The 20,460-nt window shown below is 44.5% G+C and overlaps 1 protein-coding gene across 1 annotated transcript in view; it reads left to right on the plus strand.

The window, feature by feature from the left end:
- Window positions 1–793: 793 nt before the first annotated feature.
- LOC122805383 (coiled-coil domain-containing protein 89-like) overlaps window positions 794–20,460 on the plus strand; it is an 815,327-nt gene continuing 795,660 nt past the window's right edge. Inside the window, exon 1 of the mRNA XM_044075483.1 lies at window positions 794–1,099. The gene's annotated coding sequence lies outside the window, so the exon portion shown is untranslated. The remainder of the gene's footprint in view (window positions 1,100–20,460) is intronic.

Raw genomic sequence — 20,460 nt, forward strand, 5'->3', positions numbered from 1 at the left:
TTGTTTTTTCTTTGAGTATTGTCTGTTATGAGGTATTTTGGCTGCTGAGGTTTTGGGCACCTGAAATCTGGGGCAAGAAAAACTGGGGCAACGGCGTCGGCTGAGGTCTTTATACTTCCTGGCACATTGACGTCAGGATAAAAGCGACCTCAGCTGATGCCCAATCTAGACTTTGGGATTCTGGCCGATCGAGGGCTGCTGCTGGCAGGAAGAACCCTACAGTCATGACTGCAACAGTGAACACACTGGGACATCTACATTTATGGTAAGAGTACACAACTGTACTTTTCACCTAAGGCTGGCTATATAGGTAGAGTTATTGAAATGTATCATCACTGCAAATAAATACAAGTCACTGTCGTCTGTGAGTTCCCATCTCTGAAATGGGTCAACGTAGTGTTGAACACAAGGCTGCAAAATTGTGAGAGTATTGTAGGATGCGGTTTTGTCTGTGCATACTACCAATAAAAATCTGCAGTATGAACTAAAATGGTTCTTAGGAACGTTGGCAGTGAAAAGGTGATTCTTAGACTGGAAGTGTCCAGGGGGCATCAAAACGACCCTTGCTGGAGCCGGGCACCCCCAAATTGAGAGATAGACTGCGGGCAAGGCAGACACGCCGCACAAAAACAAAACTATAAACAAGTACGTAAATCAGATCTGTGTACTACACATACTACTTTCTCGGTTTTTAAAAGTCGTCGTCCCCGCTCTCGGAAAACGCCATTTAGTACACGTTGTCTTACATTGTTATGTGGACGTTGCCATTTAACTTTATAGATTTTTTTTTTAGTTTTTCTTGCTAAAACAGGTACAACAAAAGACAGCAAAGTAGAAAAATATGCAACCACAGTCTCGAAGGGGGATCGTTACGATAGGCGTGCTCGAGCCACTTTTGTTGGCGGTATCTAGTTGCTAGGATATTTAAAGGTGTAGCTGCATAAATACAATCTGAGAACAAGTGTCTGAAAAAAATAAGAATTATATAGCATTTTTTTTAACTCGGAAGGCCCTCTTCCCTCATGACAGCTATTATCAAAGGGCTAAACTGAAACCATTCGACTGGAAAGCTGCAACTCCGGTACCCAAGTCTTTTAAGGTGTGTGAAACAAACCGCTCATTATTGTCCTCGTTTATTTTCTTAATTTTTTCTCAGTTTTAGTACCTTTAAATATGCTAAAAAAGAGCTGAAAATGTTTTGAATAGTGCATGTGTCATTTCTGTTCTGTTTGCCCAGCCATGCTTTCGTGAACTTTCGTAATAGAGTTTTGACACACTATTACTAATTATTATATTTGGTAATAGTAATGTATAAAATAACCACTTTGGCGCACACGGTTGGATTGCTGTACTGAGTTGCGAAGGTGCTTATTATTGAGTTAGTGTTCAGGTCAGGCTGTATATAGTCATGTGTACTTACAGTGGCTTTTAGTGTTGGTTATTAATTGAATGCATTTTTGTGGTGCTCGTTGTTTTAAATGAAACTTGGAAGTTAGAGTAGCAACACTACGCCGTCGTCTACACATCAGACTTTATTAAGTTATTATTTTGCAGTACTTTTTCTTTTGAAAAAAAAATTAGTATTTTATAACGTATATGAATAGAGCCAACTTTTGAGTTTTATTCAGCATATCAACCAATTGGTTAATTATAGTTAAAACTACAAGCCGTATAAAGAGGTTTATAAAGTGTAAGAAGTCAAAAATTGTGACGTCACTGTAAGTTACATTACCCAAATTAAGGGTATGGAATAATATGGGAAGTTACAAGCAAACCTGCATGAGTATATGGGGGATAAGTCCAGCAGAAGTATATCAAGGGCATCTATGGATTTGAAATTTTAAGTTCTTTATTTTGAAACATTAAAATATCTGAATTTGTACAGTGTCTCATACAGAGATTTAACAATGGACTATTCAGTTATATAAGGCATTTAGGGACAACTATATCTGGGAATGCTTAGGGATGGGTGGTGGTGCTGCGGAAGCATTGTCGCCTCACAGTAAGACGCTGTTCGGTTCGATTCTCAGCTAGAGCGTCTTCTGCATGGAGACATGCGTGAATGGGCGTACCTTCGTGGAAGGCTGTGCCTCAGGGCTTGGTAACTTGGCACGTAAAAATCAACTAGCAATCATTAACGGACCGGAGTTCCGCTGTGGCGACCCCTAACCGGGAAAAGCCGAAAGACACAACAACAACATATCTGGGAATGTTTAGGGTTGTCAAAGAGTAGTAGAGAAGCAGCAGGCAGCCCATGAGGAAATTGTGTAGAAACAAGAGATGTACTAGTTCTGTGAGTAGCTGATGCCTGGATTACACTACTGCATTATATTAAAGCAAGCAACAAGTTTAGAGAATGTTAAAAGCAGCTGTGATATTTATTATGGTAATGACTGTTTTGATATATTAGTAGGCTAGAAGAGCATTGCTTCTTGCACCTAATATGTAAGTATGTGTATATGTCACAGTAGTTGTAGTGCAGATAGTGCTGCTGCAAATGTGCTGGTTAAAGTGTACCTAGTCTTGCCGCATAGAAACATACCAAATTTCTTAGAATCATTCAATATAAAATAGCCAAAATACTTGTAAATTCTTTAAGGAAACCTTTAATCCTTAAGGACAGCATGTAGGAGCCATTACAAATGGTATACATTCTAAAACAATATCAATTGAGAACCCTAACTAATAATACCATCCTAAAGGTTAAGCAAAGCTACTATATTATCTTACATGAAAACCAGAGCAAAACACCATAGCAGTTTTTGCAACAATCAATAAACTTATTCAGTCTGAAAAAAAAATCAGGGCAGCCGTGGTGGTGCAGCGGTTAGCGTTGCCGCCTCACAGCAAGAGGTTCTCCAGTTTGATCCTCGTCTGGGGTGCCTTCTGTGTGGAGTTTGCATGTCCTCCCTGTGGTCGCATGGGTTTCCTCTGGGTGCTCCGGTTTCCTCCCACATCCCAAAGACATGCTGTATGTAGATTGGATACACTAAATTAGCTGTAGGCGTAAGTGAGTGCGTGTGTGTGCCTTTTCTAAAAGGTTGGGTGCCAGGCTGGCAACTTGACACCGTAAAACTCTACTGCCAAACATGAGCGGACAAGGTGATCCGCTGTGGCGACCCCTAACCGGGAAAAGTCGAAAGAAGAAGAAGAGTCTGATAAAAAAATCACAACCATTCCCTTTCACAGATGAAACAAACTATAACGTAGCATGCAGATTTAGTTCATGCTACATAAATGCCGCTAACTCTCTCAGTAAACTCATTTGACTCAACACATAATTAAGTGCCATGGACAGTGTAACTGCTACATTTCTCACATACCAGAGCTCCATTACCAAGATAAAAATGCTTATTCAAGAACTTAAAATCACTGTCTCTTCCAGCTGACAATTACCACGAGAATATATCAGAATAGCTGCAGAAACCATTGCATGCCCAGTATATATATTTATAAACTTCTGTCTCCAAGAAGCTATGGTCCCCAAACTCTGGAAATAGTCCTGTTATTTTGTTTCATGTTGTGTCTTTCGGCTTATCCCAGTTAGGGGTCGCCACAGCGGAACTCCGGTCCGCTAATGTTTGGTAGTGGATTTTTACGTGCCGAGTTACCAGCCCTGACGCACAACCTTCAACGAAGGCACGCTCATTCACGCACGTCTCCACACAGAAGATGCTCTAGCTGAGAATCAAACGGGACAACGTCTTGCTGTGAAGTGGCAAATCTCTTAAACTAGCAAACTACAGGCAGAGTCATTGTGTCCCCTCTATCTAAAATACATGAAAAATGTGTTCACCTATAGTTGATCAACTGCCTAACACAGAACAAATTTCTTTCCACAACACAGTATGAATATAGGCCAAGCCACAGCATAGAAACAGCCATATTAACTTTCCTTAAACTATATTCATGAAAGATTAAATCAAGGATAAATAGTTGCATCCTTATGTTTAGACCTATCCAAAGCATCTGGTACAGTTTCACATCCCATACTACATAGACTCAAGGAACTGTCTCTCACAAAGAATACTATCAGTTCATTTAAAAGTTAACCTTAGTCACCAAAATCAGTGTGTATGCTGGGCTGATTAGCTGTCAACTCCTCAGCAAATAACATTAGATGTGCCACAATGTTTGCCATTAGGATGTGCATTCATTGCTAAAATTTTTAAATAAAATGCATGCACCCTCTCCCAACAAATGTAATACAATGGGCTGGATTCACGATGGCTTGCACGGAGTCTAAGAGTAGAGTAAGACTCCATGCAGCCATCATGTCCAACGAGCGATCCAGGAACAGCCTGTAGGGGCGTGTAAGAGAGCTCCTAAAACGGCTCTTACACAGACAGGGCTGGGACATGCAAATCACCTCAATTGCAGGCGAAATGCATACAAATGAGGTAGATTTGCGATTCAGGAAACCCGAACCTGTCCGAGTAAGAGCAGTGTTATTTGCAGAAATGTACTCAGTTGACAACTGAGTACCGTTCTGCAAATAGCAAAACGGAGCTGTGACAACTCCAAATAAAGGTTGCATCCAGTGCAGGAAGCATGCCAATGGCCAAATATACGGCCATTGGAAATGTTCTGTGATGCAAAATTAAAATAAAAATAATTATTTTTTTTACCGATTTACGATGTTTAAGCGTAGCGCAGCGCCGCGCAAACGGGCTGCGCTCTAAAAACCAGAATGCTACAAATTAAAACCCACAAATTTGTATTTTTTTGAAAGTGGTAATGTACAATGCAAGGGAATGGCAGGCTGAAGACAAGATGGCCACTGAGTAGAGGTTGCTAAGGGGGGAAGCTCAGTCTAAGACATGTAACCAAGCATTAGTAGGCAATCCTATGTAAATGAGTGTTAGGATAGTGAATCGCTAGTTTACATAGCAAATGTGCACAGTCAGTGGAGTGTAGGAGTAGGATATGTGGAGTAACAGAGTAGAAGATAGGTGACATCACGAGGGGGTATGTGTGAAAGAAATGAAGCTCACTGGAGGAGAGTGGCATGTGTCTGCTGTCATTTAGACATCATGGAAAGAGGTGTGTCAACAGGTAGGCTAGGGAAAGCCAAGAAATGAAAGGTGTATACCATAGATAACACCAAAGTTTCTTGCTGAGCGTGCATGCGCGCGTGTGCGCGCCTGTAAACCCGAGTAAGACAGAGTGCGCGCGTGTAAGTGTGAGTGCGAGAGTTTAAGCCGGAGTAAGCATGTATAAGGCCGTTTAAAGAGTTGTAAGCACGTTTGCGCTGGTGTGCACGCGTTTTAACCCGAATAAGCAAGTATTAGCCCATGTAAGCATGTGTGTGCATCTTAGTTGCTGTGCTCGTGTTTGCGCTTGTGTGCGCGACGCTCCCCCCTGAGGAAACAGAAAGGAAAAAGGAAGCACAACAAATAGGAAGCTACCAGGGAGTACTAGCAGAGCTAGCAGGTGAAAACAATCAGAATCAGGCAATTACACAGGCAGTACACTAGCCCAGCCCAGCCTAGCAATTAAAAATCTGCAAACAACAGTCCATTATGTTTCTCACAAGAGACACTGCAGTAAGCTAATAGAAGTGAAAACTGAAAAAGCTTTACTGAGACAAAGAAATGTTAGGGGCTGCCATTGCTGTTATAAGGCGACATATGCAACATGCTGAGGGTGGTGACAATGGAAATGCTGCTGGGCAACCCACAGTGAGGAGACAGAGAAGAGTGTACAGGCCCAGGGTAACCTACCAGGAGCTACATGAGCTGGAGGTAGTGGAGCGCTATAGAGTGGACAGAGACCTCCTGCAGCAAATTGTTGAGCTGTGCAGGCCACGCCTCACACACAGAACCAACAGAGGGGAACCCATCCCAGTGGAAACCAAGGTATGTGTTGGCCTAAGAATATTAGCAACAGGTACCTTCCAGAGACCAACTGGTGATATGATGGGGATATCACAGGCATCAGCATCCAGGGTACTACACCAGTTCCTGGATGCCATGTCAGCACATGTCGGTGATCATGTATATTTCCCCAATTCCTGTGAGGTATTGGCCAGCAATATGCGTCTCTTCCAGCAAATAGCAGAATACCCTGAGGTAGTGGGTGCAATAGACTGCACACACAAACGCATCAAAGCACCAGCCGGCGAGCGGGGTAGGGTCTACTTCAACCGCAAGGGCTTCCCCTCCATCAACTGCCAGGTCATGTGTGAAGCCCAGGGCATAATACTGAATGTGTGTGCAGGCTGCCCTGGAAGCTACCATGATTCCCATATCTGGCATCTGACGCAGCTGTACCAGACATTTGCCAATGGGGACATCCCACATGGTCACCTAGTGGGGGATGCTGGCTATGCACTGGAGCCGTGGCTGATGACACCCATCAGAAACGCACACACACTTGAACAGGAATGCCATAATGAGGCAGACGCACAAACACATAATGTAATAGAGCGTGTGTTTGGGCTGCTCAAGTCACGGTTCCAGTGCCTGGACACATCTGGTGGAGCCTTGCAGTACTCACCAACTACATGTACCCAAATTGTCATGGTGTGTGCTATGCTACATTATATGATCCTGCAAAAACAGCTGCAGCAGGACCAGCATAGGCCTGGGCCAAACAGCCCCCCACCATTACCAAGGCCATCACAGGCAGAGCGTGACTCGGAGGAGGAACAACCTGAGCCTGCCCCAGTAGGCAGAAGGAGGCGTGCCCAGTATGCTTTGGCATTGGCAAAGAGGCAACGCATAGCACATACACTGGCTCAGTAGGAACTCTGGAAATGATACCCCTCTCTGACTCGCACATAAAGTAAAAGAGATGCCTAAGTTGACACTACCTGCTTCCAAACATGTACAGGGAGTGTAGTATGTGCATCCGACATAGGCATCCCTGCAGCACCACCTAAGGCATAATTGCCATGTGTTAAGCAATATAAAGCAGTGCTAAACGGCAATTTCCACCATGTAGTACATGCAAACAAAATCGCACACACCAACTAGCACAACTGTGGTCAATGTTCAGTAATATTGGGCAATGTCCAGCAATGTTGGTGAATATTGAGCAATGTCGGACAAGCCTGGTCTAAGTAGGGCGTAGCTGAACAAAAGCCAACATGCTCATATTTGCTTAACAGGCCCTTAAGCAGTGTGGTCTGCTCAGTATGAAAATATAAATCAGTGATGGGCCTCGAACCCAGGATACTGTGCTCTATAGCCAAAGTACTGAGCCACTAAACCATGACAGTATTGCAGTGGTCCACCTGTATGACGGAATGTTGATAAGTCTATGCAAAGTATTCCATGGAAATCCTGCAGGCACAGCATAATCCATGTTGAGTTATGACACAAAGGTGAGTCCTGCAGTGAGAACAGAACCTGACTTCCAACACATACAGTATAAATGTTAATATTGGTCATGTTCACACACATCAGCAAATGTAGTGGACCTCAGATAGCAGCATTCTGAAGGGTCACACTGGGCATGCTCACACACTTGAATAAATGAGACAAATGTCAGGCAACAAAACATGTAATGTCAGAACTGGGCATGCTCACACACTTAGGCCATGTCTGAGTACAGCAGTGGGCCACACATATCTGGCAGTTGCATGCGTTAACCCAGGAACCTGTCACTATACAACAATCCGCCCTGTGCACACAGTTTTATGACAACAGACACATCTATAATATAGTGGAACCCTGTCATAATCAAATATGTTCTGCAGATACTGAAGTTCTTCATGGAAACTGGTAAAGCAAAGATGATAAAGACCTGCAAACAGTATCAGCAATAAACATTGTGCATCTTGAACATTAGCATAGGTTCAGAGGTCTATACTAGGCTATCTGCCCTAGGGCATGTACAAGCCTAGCCAGAGTGTGTTTGGCATTCGCAACCCTGTCAGATTACTACACTGTGTGTGTGAATAGTAGGTCACACAAGATAGCCCATGTACGTTTATGCTAGTGTGTCTCTGTCTAGCAGGGACACAGAAGATATCCCAGGGGTAAATATACAATCACCCATACAGTCGTCAAGATGTCTCCAGTAGGTGGTCAGTGGGTGGCTCTGCCTATGTGAAACTGGGATTACATTCTGTAGTGAGTGGAGCCTCTGGGATAAGAATCTGTCCCTCCACAATGTCCTATAACATCTGTGCTGAGGTATATGTCCCTGCAGTGTGTAGCTCCAAGGGAGTTGGATATCCTGAGGTGGAGCATGTCCAGTAATTCTGGTTTGGGTATAGCTGTAAACAACAGGCACACATCATATCTGAGTAGGTGGTAAGTGACTGAGTAGAGCTGGAGTTAATGCATCTGAACTATGCAGGGCATCTGTGTGAGTCCCTAGATCTGCTTGGTGAGGACCGTCCGTGGCCAGTACAGTTGCTGCAGGTGTCAGGTAAAGTACACCCCAAATATGGCATTGTAACCAAGCATGGATGTGATGAGTATAGGGGCACAATGACCTCACTCGATCTAGATGTGAAACCATATGGGATAAGGTGGCTCACATAGAAGGTGTGTCCAACCATCTTGGCAACGTGAATGTTAAAGGCGACAGTACGAACAAGTGATGTCCCCAAACCCCTAACAACTTCTACCGTATGTAATGGAGTACTACCTATGTGGTAATGTGTGGGCATGTTGTTACTCCCAAAGGGGATGACTATGCAACTAATGGCATTTAGCTGTAGGCCATGGCTCAGGCACCAGTCATCCATCTCTGTGAGGCCCTGATTGAGTATGCATGTGGCAGCTGGAGAGTTGATCATGGCACCCAGTTTGCAGTCAAGTGCAAACATGTTCAGCCATATTCCCCCTGTGATAGCCTGTAAGTAAGACAAATATATACTGAACAAGAGAGATCCCAGGACCAAGCTGTGTGGGATGCCATGTGTAACTGGTGTATAGCCAGACATGGCACCTGCAATCCTGACCATGTGGGTGCTATCCCTGATCTAGGTATCAATCCATTGTGTGAGATATGTGTCCAAATTGACGCTGGTGAGCCTATGCATAAGAATGGTTTTGCAAGGTTCAGGTAGGCTGTGTGGATAGCCGTCCCTATGTCGATGGACCTGTTAGCCATTTAAAGAATACCTACAGGTTCAAGAGGCAAGATCTGCCCACAACATTGCTGAAATGAGTAGGACACAGTGTCTGTAGGTTCCCGATGTCTATGTGTAGGAGTCCTATGACAATATGCTCCATAGCTTTGCAGAACAGGCTACATAGGCTTATAGGGCAATATTGTCTGTGGTCCGTTGTGGCACCAACTCTGTGGAGCGGGACCAATGTCCCAGTACACCATTCCTTGGGTACATATTCTGTGGTAACTCCGATATTGAACAGTGATGTAATGTGAGGGTTGTGTTTGTCGTGATGCTCGTGTATGATGCAGGCTGGGACACCATCTGGTCACATCGATACTGTGATGTACGCTGTGGGGAGGGCAGCACTCACCTGTTACTGTGTGATGTCAGGGAGGTTATACTCTGTTGGGATGGATAGTTGCTCCTTAGGGGGGATGGGCGGGAGACATCTGCACTGAAACTGTTTGCCAGGATGTAGGCAATGCCAGTGGGTTCAGGGTAGGTTTAGTCAGTATGCAGTAACTCACAGCATATCAGTGAGTGTCCACCCAGGTTCCTGACATAACTGAAGAAGGCCGTGTGATAGTCCTACGTGTCAGGTGCAGTTGTCTGGTAGAAGCGGCCCTTAGAAAAGTCCATGAGTGATTGTAGCTATCTGCTAGTACAGATCACAGATGCCTTCCCAGTCTGGGATTGTGCTCTATCATGTAGTAGCGTCCTCCTGACGTTGTACATCTTATTAATGGCTGGGGTCTACCAGACAGGTCCCCTGCCATTGTAGTAGTGGGTCTTGTTGTTATTTGGGATAGCACAATCCATGCAGTTCACTAGGTGTCCATAGAATGTGTATGTAAAAGATGCAGCAGTGTGAGCCGTATATGCCACTGTCTCAGGATCTCTGAAGGATACCACCTTGCTTCAGTGAAGTGAGATGTTGGCTCATGAGAAGTTCACCAAGATTACCCAGGATGGGTGTGTGGAGGGTATATGTATGTCCTGTGAGATACATGTATGTTCTGACCTTACCAATGAGGGGTATATCGCTGGTGTGGAACATAGAGTCCCCGTGTTGGTGATGAGCAGTCCAATATGTATTCCCCCTTGTGGCTGTGCTGACTGGTTGTGCCAAAGCATATGAGTCCACAAATTGTAGTGACTGTTGGGTGAGGTTGTCGGGGCTTGAGTAGTATCCCCAGTCAATATGTGTGTATATGAAGTCACACAATATAATGGTGTCTGTGGAGAACTTCATATTATCCATAGTTCCCACAAAAGCCGAGTGTGCTTCCTGAGTTTGGGAGTGTGTTCTGTAGCAGGCAACAAACTGAAAGGCAGTATTGCACAATGGTAGTTGTATATCTATGGTCTGTGATGCTTTGTGCAGTGCTACTAACCTGGAGGTGTGTGTATCTGTGATGTATATGGATACTCCCCTAGTTGTGTTGTCTGTTCCAAGTCTTGTTGTCAGACAGCATAGTATGAAACATAACCTGGTAGTGCTGGTGTGCATAAGTGAGCCTGAACCAGGTGTCTGTCAGTACACAGATATTGCTCTCCTCCATACTGAGGAGAGTCCTGAGTGGCCACAATATGAGGTTAACACAACTGTTGTTGAGCAGCATTACCCTTAGTTTCATTTAACCTGTGATGTCTATGGAGGTGGGTTTGTCTTCTGAGCCCTGCTTAAAAAAGGCACTGTGGTGGTAGCAAGAGCCTTAGCCAGCATACCAAAGTCCAAGGGTGACAGGTGCAAGCTGTCCATAGTGAAGCTGCGTGGCATGTTGAGCATGTCACCATACACTGACAGACACTGTATCCCATATGAATGAAACAAATTTGTTAGCCAACTGTTAAATGTGATATGTGTGTCCGTATACTGTGACATCATAATTGGTGGGTGTAAGATGCTAGACAAGGTCAGGGTCATACTGGCCTGGGCTACATGATCAGAGTGTACCTCCATGTATCATGTCATGTGGTCCAGGGAGTAACGTCTGAGGTTACACACACCAGCATGGACAATGATGGTGCCAGTCTTGTACTTGCTTTGGAGTGACCTGACTGCCTGTGTTATGTGGCAGATCTTGGCACCCAACAGACAGCCCAAAGTGACTATTCCCTTATCAGGGCTGGTGAGCGGTACGCCAGTGTGTCTGAACATAAGTGTCACCTATTACAAGTGTATTAGGTGAGTTGTTTAGCCGGAAGGGCAGTGACTGTGTGGCACACTGACATTGTGAACTTAGTGATATGTGGGTATTGTAGTGGGGTAGCAGGTGTGTGTGTGTCTGCTTTGGAGGTCTCTGCTGCTTAGGTAGAGTACATTTACAGCATCCGAGTATGTCAATGTGTGCTAATGTGGTTTGAGTACTGTTGCTAGAGGATATGTGAGATTGATATGTGGTGTGTGTGATTACCTTCACCACCTGATAGACTGTGTCAGTCATGGGTTGAGAGAGTTCAGCTCCCTGTATGTCTATATAGGTGCATCTCACACATATATCTGAGTTTGTCGGGAGGAGGAGAGGGTTGTGTGTGTACACGAGGCAGATGTAACATTGTGTCAATATCACAATATCCACCAGCTGGACTGAAGACTACACACAAAACCGACCCCTGGACATGCCAGGATATTATCATGACATACTCTGTAGCCTGATCACAAAGGATCAGTAGGGTGTTAAGCGTGTAAAAGAGTATAACAGGGATTAGTGCTCATGTTCGTTAGTGTTTTGTAAAGAGGAGCTGAGAAGGAGTCCAGACTGAATCATGACACCTCCTTCAGCTATGTCATAAATATCAATGTACACACATATATGTCCTGAGTCAGGGCCAACTGTACCTGAGTGTCAATGCCGACATCATGACAGACAGGCCCATATGTACATACCCATCCCCCACTGACAGTAGTAGACATCATCATACCAGGAGATATCACATGTAGAATGGATGAGCAGCTACGCCCACTGCCAAAAGGATGGCAGCAGGTGGAATACATTGATTCCCAATATGTGTCATGCACAAACTACAGAACAAACAGATCATGCACCCGAACAGTCAACGGAGCCGCACCCCTTACACAGGATGTGGAATCGTTGAATGTGTCACAGCTACATATGGCACTCCCCACAAGTGTTGGTGCACAACACACCATGGGAAGTCAAGTCCAGTATGCCTATGAGGTCTGATCTGCAAGGTCATGGAGTCCATCATGGTTGCAGTCATAAACAGAGCTATTGGAAGCTGACACACACACAACCCTACCAACTGTGGTATGTTCATGTGCGGATCATGGTTCCCAAACATGCTAGACTGTTTGCAAGGCAGCCACCCAGGATATACATCAATGAACACATCTACACATGTGTCACATAGACTTTGAATAGCCCTTTATCAACATCCCAGACACATGTAGTATCCACAAAAACAAGAAGCTGTGCATAAATATGTGTTGACATATGACGGAATGTCAATGTGTCCACAGATAGGTCACACAAGGTAAGGATACTGAGGTCATGTTCAAGCTGTTGACACCTGCTGACCCACATGGACCATTCCTGGAATGGCATAAAACAAAGTGTACACACATCACCATGTCCAGTCTGATGATGTCACCATCCTATAAATACAGCAGGAGAAGGGAAAGCAGCCAGTAAAGCAAATAGCGCGCTGTGTTAATGCATCTCTTTCCAGTATTATAACATAGGTAGGGGTTTGAATCCTGCAAAGTGTGTGTGTGTGTGGGGGGGGCGGTGTATGTGTGCAGTTTCCTTTGAGAGGTGTTCCCTTTTTGGAGACTGGGAAAACTCAGTAAAGGAGGTACATTCCTCTTTGGAAAGTCTGATGATGTCACCATCCTACAAGTACTGCAGGAGAAGGGAAACCAGCCAGTAAAGCAAATAGCGTGCCATGTTAGTGCGTCTCTCTCTAGTATCATAACATAGTTAGGTAGGGGCTTGAATCCTGCAAACAGTGAGTGTGTGTGTGTGTGTGTGTGTGTGTGTATGTGTGCAATTGTCTTTGAAAGGAGTGCCCTTTTTTGAGACTGTGAAAACACACTAAAAGAGGTACATTCCTCTTTGGAAAGTCTGATGATGTCACCATCCTACAAATACAGCAGGAGAAGGGAAACCAGCCAGTAAAGCAAATAGCGTGCCGTGTTAATGTGTCTCTTCCTAGGATCATAACATAGTTAAGTAGAGGTTTGAATCCTGCAATTGCTGACTGTGTGTGTGTCACTGTTGGTCAACACAGTGTGGGTTTTGCTTTTACTATGGTATGACATAGTATGATGACAACAGTAAGTGCATTGCAGACATCAGGTATCTGCGTGGCAAATATATATGTGTACATGTCCCCTCAATCACTACATAGGTGTGAAGCCTGCATACTACATGAATACATTTGTTTCCATTGACAGGTTGTGCCACTGCTACTCAGATCGTAGGTCACATATGTATGTATGTGACATGGCCGTCCTCTGTCGTGTTCTGTGGCCAAGGTCATCTGTGGCACACACACCCATGACAGTTACTTAAGAGTAGTGTGAGTGAGGGTATATGCCTGGGGTATATAATACAAAACAAAGTCTACCAAGAATGGACAGTCTTTATAGGTGTATGAATGCCTTGCGGATATGCATTCAGGCCTCTAATGTCTGTGATACACCTTCGGACTCCACAATATCTATGGATATGTGGATACCAAGGGACACATGACATAACATGGGTCTGTATGTATACAATGGTACCCGACATACATGTTGAGGGCTACCACCGGTGTGGTACTGACGGGATAGTATGTATAGTACATGAGGATGACTATGCCATAGTCGGCTTACTGCTATATAGCATGTATCACACAACAGGTATCTGTCTGTATGATACCCTTGTGTAGGATATGCGTCCCATCCAGGGAATGCATTGTAGGCCATTCCATGCATTCCCAGATTTGGATGGACACATCCCTAGTGTGTCAGCATGTACCTTATGGGGCTATATGACACACAGGTGTCGTCACAGTAATGGGTGGCGGTCATCACCACTGGTTAGTGTTATAGTGTAGCACCGGAAGGATCCAATTGATACTGGGTTCCCTACTACTGTGTGTCATTTGTCAGGACATCATCCAGTGATTGCTTATAGTCATGCTGTTGAGGTTGTGTATACTACCAGACTGCAAATCATTGACTGATATTAATGGTATCACCCGCAGCATAGTGTCAACCCATGTCATACACACATCTACCCATGTTAGTACATAACTGTAGTAGAATGCATACTGGCCATTGAAAGATGCAATGGGATGTTAATAATGTGTATGACAGGGTATGCCACACGTCCCATGTGTCCACTATGCACGTACATCCAGACAGTGCGCACCCACCATGTTCACAGATGTACACTTGCTAATCTGTACTGCACACATTACACAAGTACTGTCCACTCGCTAACACATGCTGGCAACACATCACACATCAGCCAAATGGCACATGGGTGGATAATACATATGTAAACAATGCTACACTGACAATCATAGCTTTGATGCATAATGTCTGCTCAGATATACCTACAAGGATGTAGTTAGACTTCCTTGTTGACAACTCGCTATTATTGCTACACTGCTATAGTGTCACCCTGTGCATCAGCACCATGTTAGCCTGTCCCTCCATCGATAATGCAGATGACAGGAGGTGGCACAGGTATCATCATATGCACAGGGCGTTTTGTTGTTTGCCAGAGCCTGACATTGACCCATCCAATCGACATGTCTGTGTGTGTGTGTGTGTGTGTGTGTGTGTGTGTGTGTGTGTGTGTGGGGGGGACAACAGTACATCATGGGCCAATGTTGATGTAATGTGTGTGTGTGTGTGTGTGTGTGTGTGTGTGTGTGTGTGTGTGTGTGTGTGTGTGTGTGTGTGTATATGTGTGAGCCCTAGTTGTTTGCTTAATGTGTGTGTGTCTGCATGCACACAGCTCCACCATGTGGCTGCATATACAGAGGTTTGTGGGACAGCCACAGACTGTACCTGCTTGGCTGGACAAATCACTGTCTCCGGCCATGGACACAGTACCTGTGCCTGGCAGGGTTGCTACGGACAGTATCGGGTACCAACCCTGACTGGGTACTGTTGTCAGAGACAGAGGTATGACAACTGGACCCATGTCCCTGCTGGGACTGACCAGAGCCACGTGCACGTGGTCTACTGGAATGGACAATGGACAGGTCAGCCCCAGCATTGCTGGTACTGCCACAACGGAAGTGGCTGTGAGCTGTGGGTCATCCGCGAACACTGCCAGCTGTTGCTCTTGCTGGCATGCATCCGCGTCGATGTCGCAACCGTCCTGCATGGTCCTGGCTTGAGGAAGACATGTTGTGGAGGGCATCTATTGTCTCCCCCCAACGTCTGTCAATGACCTCGGTGTATGTCCAGATGGCACCGGCAAGGTTATGGATGCTGCCATTGATAGCGGTGTTATGTGCCCTCTGCGCCCTAAGTCCCTGCCTGGTGTACCGTTCCATACGTGCCTGAGCCTGTATTACAGCCCGGAACATAGTGGTCGTCGTAAGACCTGTGAGGGCACGCCTGCCAGGGACAATACATCCAGTGGTGCTCCCCCAAGAACCCCTGGACCTCCGCCTATGTGGTACCGTTCTGGGTCTACGGCTATGGCTGCTGTGAGGGGATGCACGTGCCATGGGTACCACACTCTCCTGGTCAATGCCAACTGTATGCTGTCCCTCCCCTATGGCCATTGGTGGTGAGGGATGTAATGGCAGTATGAGTGTGCGCATATATGGGGTTGAACGCTGTGTACTATCCATTGTTGGACCAACGACAGACCCTGTCAAATATCTCTGTGCCAAAATACATGTGTCATCATCACCACTATCCGTAGCAGTGGCTTCAGGTCGCCTGCTGCTTTCGCCAAGCCCTACCTCAGCACCTGTGAGAGGAAGACAGGAAACACATGTTACGGTCTGCACATGCACACATGCATGCAGGCACGCAGGCACACAGGCACACAGGAACACATGCACACAGGAACACAGGAACACATGCACACAGGAACACAGTAACACATGCACACTCCTCACTACAGCAGATACACACAACAGAAATCCAAATCATACTCAATACTGGTTGAAGGTGGGTGACAGTATCACAAGGCAAACAGTCACGCACACGTGTCAGCATGCAGAATAAGTGTTGATCAAGTCCATGCAGTGTGAGTGTAGACAGCCATAGTTAATGACAGTGTACATGGCTGTAGTGCATGTGTGTACATGTTCAGTGATTGCCTACACCCTGGAACACAATGTGTACAAGGACAGGACATTTCTGTGCAAGTATTATAAGCTCTGCAATGTCCTGTGCACCATCACACACAGGTATACATACCATGGCTGTGTGTGTTATCTGTGTGTCACATGGGTTTCCATGTCTGATTGCAGTGTCTGTGTCTGTAGCAGATAATTGTGGACACAGGTGTAGCACATGCATGCTATTACACACACGGGATGAGTGGTGCATGTATACGTGATGGGATGCCAATCCTGGACATGGCCATTGTAACAGTATGGGGTGTAGTACCATTAACCATCATCATCATGCATCATGTGGTCACTAAAGTATGCTAGACCACTGCCTAGCATGCTGTACCTGAACCGCAGTGCCGTGGCTAAGTTCACAATTACACAGCCACGTTGCACAAGGGTGTGTGAGGTGTCTAATAGGGAGCATTGCCTAACATGACTGTGTTATGTGTTGAGGAGTGTTGCACAGCCCCATGCTAGGCCCCTACCCCTCAGGTATAGTATGTGTGGTGTGTGGATGACATATGGGATATTGAAGTGTGACCTGGCAGGGGGTGTCCGGTTACACTATGTGTAGCATGTTGAGGTGTACTGCGTATGACAAACGTGTTATGTTGTGTACATGTGTGTCAACTATGCCTATCCAATGTGCAGTACAGTGTTGTCACATTTGTGTCTGATGCTCTGTGCATTGCATGTGATTGAGGCAGCTACTGACATTACTGAGATGTTTCACGTCTCACAGCAAACATGCACAGCATGCATTATGCATAGGTGTGTTATGTGTACATGGCCTACACCTCACCTGTGACATGCACAGTTCAATACCAAGTTTAAAGTGTTAACACACTCACCAGCATGTAATGTCTGCCCTGCTGTCACACCAGAGGGACCTGCAAGAATATGACACAGTTTGTCAGTGGCCACAACTGTGGCATTGCTACTGTGAGTGTGCTAAACTACAGTAGAACAACAGGCATAGGTGTACAGATACTATTCAAATTATCACTATTGCACACAATAGGCAGCACAACTGCTAAACATAGTGCACATCTCACACATGCATAATCTAACAATACAGGTAACAGTAGTCTACAGCTAGGGCATGTTACCTGCATGCGCCATGTCACCATGCTGGGTGGCTCCGGCCTCCATGACGACACATGTGTGATGTTGTTGTTGCTGTAGGACAGGAGCCACCACACAGCAGCAGTTCCCCCACTCTGGTGAGGGGGGATGTATGGCCACCCCACCACCTGTGGCAAGCTGTTGTCTGTGGATATCAGACGCATACCGCTGGACATGTCTAATTAAATCACTGCAGTGATGGCGTACCTGCTCATATGTCCGGTTATGTATTCCTATGTCATTTACCCGACAAACAAGTTCTTGCCACAGTGCAGTATGCTCCTGCTGGTGCTGGCTGGCCCTTGAAAACAGCAGGCTATAGTGCTAAACCAGGCTGTGGTGGATTTCCTGTTCCTCTGCAGCTGTGTAGCAGGGATTCCTGTGATGAGCCATAAGCCTGGAAGACAAGTAAACAATATGTGTGAGCAAGTCATGTGGCACACTTAACATTATACAGTACAGATATCAGTTAACTGCCATATATAGCATCTGTTCGTCTGTCAGAGGATACACACATTCAATACCACATATCAGTGCTCAGCCCACAACTGGCTGACAGTGCCTGCCACACTCCATATGACACACCAGTATACACCAGTACTCGGCTCACTGTTTGGGATCCAATGCACAGCCTTGCCAGGGGGTACATATCAAGCTAATGCATGCAGAAATATGTCATCCATTGCAATGAATGTGAAGTACAGTTACAGTATAACCAGTAACCCACCCTAGTCGTTGATGCCATACCCTACCTAACATATGTGCACAGTTGTTAATATAGCTGGCATACTGCTGTAACAGAGTATACATGTTGCTAGGTACACATGCAAACCCTGCATCACACATGTGATTGCGGACATGGTACAGGCATCATTACACACACATCAGACATTCATACAACACACAAATGTATGCTAACACAGATGAGCATTTGCTATGTACCTTACAGTACTGTGTGCCCCTACCTACAGATACCTATGCCTGAGGAATGTAATCTGTGCAGACTACAGGAAACACACAAGACAGTGTTACCAGGGAATGTGAACATACACCATACTGTGCTGTTTAGGCCTACAGCTTCAGGTGTTACAACAGTTCAAGTGTCGGCTGGATTCACCAGCAGTACCACTTACTGAGCACATGTATTGCTTCAGCCTATGATGGGACACCACAGTCGTACACAAGGAACTACGTCACAACATATACCATCCTACTATGTCTGCATACCAATAACTGACACATCTTTCTCTGGCCTCACACTTAACGACCATGACAGAAACAACCTCACACTTAGCTATCACACCGTGACAGACCTTGCACACATTCACTGTCACACTCATTCCACCTCACATAGCAGGTATTGCACTGTGTACATGTCTGTGTGCATTGTGTCATAAGTAAGTAATACGCTATTGTCCCTGAGGCCTACAGCAGAATAGCCATATGCTACCCTGGCCTGTGCCACACATGTAATTAGATTTCACTTCCTCCTGTCAACCAGATACACAGAGGTGATTCCCAGGGCGTGTTACCTATCCCCCAGACAATCATCAGGTGTATGTCTGACATCTGCTACTGAGGAGCCTTTTTTGTTCATGCTGGGTGGTTTACTCCAGAGTATGGCATATTTGCCAATAGGAGCCTATCCCTCCAGCATGTGCTGTTTAGTGAGGTTGCGAGGACTAGGGACCTAGGCCGTGTAGCCCGGTGGGATTGTGAGGTGTTGACATGGTGGCTGTCTGACTGCTATGGGTGTGGCATACCTCTGTATGTTTGGCAGAGGTAACCTCTGGTTGGCTGGTATACAACGCACTGTAGCTGTGGTTATGTGAGTCAGTCTGCATAGGGTATGTGTTTCAGGGCAGTATTACCCTTTGTGAGGTATGTCTGTGGCCTTTCCACTTGCTGTAGTTGTCATGTGAGGTACATACCACATGGGGCATTGTGATGAGTACAGGGGAACACTGACCTATATTTCCATACATGACACATCGTTTGTGATTACATGTACCATGTAGACAGATTACAAGACTAGTGTGGCACTGTGACTATCAAAGGGGAGGCTACTGTCCACCTGTGTCCCATGTTCCCTTCTGACACCTTCAGTGTTAGTCAGGCAACCACCTATCTGGTAGTTCGTGGGTAAAGTGTTTTGGAATGGGGTATGGCACTGCAGTATCAACACTGGTGTTCAGTCCATGTCTTGGTCACCAGGCACCTGTTGCAATACGTCTGACCCTGTGTCTCCCTCTCTCACTATATATATATATATATATATATATATATATATATATATATATGAATATTTATATACATATATATTTATATATTACTCTATATATACATATCTATATATATATACATATATCTATATATGTCCATAGATATCCATATATATCTGTATATATCTATATCTCTCTATATATATGTATATATGTATATATCTATATATGTATATATCTATACATATATCTATATATATATATATATATATATATATATATATACATATCTATATATATCCATAGATATCCATATATATCTGTATATATCTATATATGTATACATCTATATATATATTTATATATGTATATATCTATATATCTACATATCTATATATGTATATATGTATATATATATATATATATATATATATATATATATATATACATATATATATATATATATGTATATATATATATATATATATATATATATATATAAATATATATATATGTATATATACATATATACACACATATATATATATATATATATATATATATATATATATATATATATATATATATATATATATATATATATATATATATATATATATATATACACACATACTTGTAAACAGCCACTGCTGTACATATACATGCACATATATGTACATATACTGCCCACCTTTCATGGTGGGAATATCAATTATGGAA

This window comes from Protopterus annectens, chromosome 6.part1 (assembly GCF_019279795.1).
Source record: "Protopterus annectens isolate FY-2018-M chromosome 6.part1, PAN1.0, whole genome shotgun sequence".
Taxonomy (NCBI): domain Eukaryota; kingdom Metazoa; phylum Chordata; order Ceratodontiformes; family Protopteridae; genus Protopterus; species Protopterus annectens.